This window comes from Lepisosteus oculatus, chromosome 16, assembly GCF_040954835.1.
Source record: "Lepisosteus oculatus isolate fLepOcu1 chromosome 16, fLepOcu1.hap2, whole genome shotgun sequence".
In the NCBI taxonomy this organism is placed as follows: Eukaryota; Metazoa; Chordata; class Actinopteri; order Semionotiformes; family Lepisosteidae; genus Lepisosteus; species Lepisosteus oculatus.
The window spans coordinates 20,884,385-20,886,672 of NC_090711.1; the positions used below are offsets into that span (position 1 = coordinate 20,884,385).

Here is a 2,288-nt window from a genome sequence, read left to right on the forward strand (position 1 = left end):
CACAGCTGTTGGTAGCTGCAGCCTGTAGCCACATGTCCAGTGCGACCGCACCGTCTGCAGACCTCAGTGCTACACTCCGCTGCAAGATGACCCTCCAGCCCACACTTCTGACACGTCTGCAGCTGTCCGGGATATATAAGGTAACCCCTGTTGGGTCCAATGGTGAAGTTGGCTGGGGGGTGCAGCATACCCCCAGGTGTCGTTTGGCTTTGCCACAACCTCACGAGCTACCCCCTCCTCTTGAAGGTCCAGATCCTTTCTTCATCCACCACCTTCTGGCTGCCCCCCTGGACATCAACAAATCTGTGGAGAAAGGTAGCAATATTGGGCTCCGGCACGTGGGGGTTAAACATGTGGACAATCATGGAACATAATTCCCGGGCGAATAGGGGTTCGATGTAAAACTTAACCAGTGGTTCTTCATCTTTCTTCCTTTCAGCCTCATACCATATCCTGGAACATTCTGCATCGGAGGTAAGCGTCACATTGAAAGTATACTTGGACTGAAAATCTTGGACTCCTAGGCTGTTTTTCCACTCAGCATTTAGTGCCTGGAACAAAATCTTCCTTTCGAAGTGCCCTCAATTCATCCACTCAATGTGATCCTCAGCATTCTTCAACACAAAGCCTCACGGGACAGAGGCCGCCCGGCTGCCGAATAAGAAGGCAACTCACCCGGAGTCGGTGACGTCGCCATCCAGGAGCCCCACCTTCACCCCCTGAGCTCAACCCAGAGCGGCTCCGGTGGAACCTCAGGTCTTCTTGGGCGCTGCTGTCTTCTCCGGGATTCCTCTTCTCGTTGCCTTCTTCTGAAAGGGTTGTTCCTTCTAGTAAGGTTTTCCGCCCTCCTCTTCCTCCGCCTTTCTCAGCCGCTCAGCCTCCTTAGCTTAGGCCCCTCCCACCTGAAGCAGCTGCGCCGAGCGAGCTGCAAGCGAAAGTGGACCGCCAGCACCTGTGGGCAGAGGCAAGGGGCAGCTCTCTCTCTCGGGAGGGACGGGGACACGTGCACACACACACGCCTGCCTGCCGAAAAGAACAAAAAACGTAGTATATACACTTTTTCTGAGGGAAAATGCCCGGCTGTTGAAAGGGGCCCGCCTGCAAGGACGGACACACACACACACAAGGGAAAACGCAAGGGAGCTGAAAAGGGGGCCGGCCTGCTTCACGAGAAAGTCGAGGCGCGGGAAAGTGCACAGAGGGAGGACGGTGACGGCGACGGAGACGGGGAGGGGGGGAGAGAGACACAGAGACACACAGATGGACGAGAGATGAGACCGGAGAAGAAGGAGCTCCAGTCTACCTCGCTTGCTTGCTGGCTGGCTACGTCTGTCTTTTCACCGCTGAGAGAAGGTAGTGCACGGTTCCCGGAGGCGCTGCAATACCGGGCTGATATGTGGAGAGGACGCAGCAAGCTCCTGATCCAGCTCCCTGTTCCAAAAATCGGTTTGATATGTGGTCCCCCGATGGGGGACGTATCGGATATTAAACTGATAAGAACATTTTTTGTTTTTTTTATTAAAGTACAAAAATTAACAAATCATACACAACTCATGTAGCAATCCGCATACCATCATCACCCCAACTTCTATAAGGTCTTCCACCGCTCTTTAGCCCCACTTATTACACTCGTATCTCTGTAACCCACAAAGTTCATATTGAACTCTCCCACTAATCCCCTGCACCCCACCATCACCTCATCACCCCTAAATTTCACCAAAAGATTTTCATTATTCCATATTACTAGTTTAATTAAACAAACGACAAACCACAATAGAAAATTAATCCTTACATCACCTTTCATGGATTTCCACCCCCCACAGAACCACCTGAAACCCTGGCCACAAGTCAGTAAACAGGGCACGATGTGTACTCCAGACAAATTGAGCCACCCAGCAACCCCAAAACACCCCAAAGCGATTGACTCAAACACTGGGGATCTTGTCAATGTATGCTTATATAGGAACTCCCGCACAGAAAGTCTCCCCCACCCGCGCAACCAATTCAGGTCTTTCATCCTATCGTGTATTGTCCCCTGGCATGTAAAAACCTCCACCGATACTCTGGAATTGTTGTGCTGGGGTACTCCTTCTGCACGCACCATTCTCTCGCTCTTTCATACAGCACTCGGTCGCACACAGCTCTCATCCACCCTATCGCCGGAATATTTCGTTAACCAGCCTGCCGCCCGCTCATAGTACCAAGGCCTAGCTGACCATGCAAACCACAGCCTTGTAAAGTGTTGATGTTTCTTGCTGCACATCCTTGTAAATCGCCTCGCATACACC

General features: G+C 51.9%; 1 non-coding gene across 1 annotated transcript; it reads right to left on the bottom strand.

The window, feature by feature from the left end:
• Positions 1-1,351: 1,351 nt before the first annotated feature.
• On the bottom strand, positions 1,352-1,536 carry LOC138223516 (U2 spliceosomal RNA). The gene has a single exon (XR_011181922.1). It is a non-coding gene; the product is annotated as a U2 spliceosomal RNA (small nuclear RNA).
• Between the last annotated feature and the right edge of the window lie 752 nt (positions 1,537-2,288).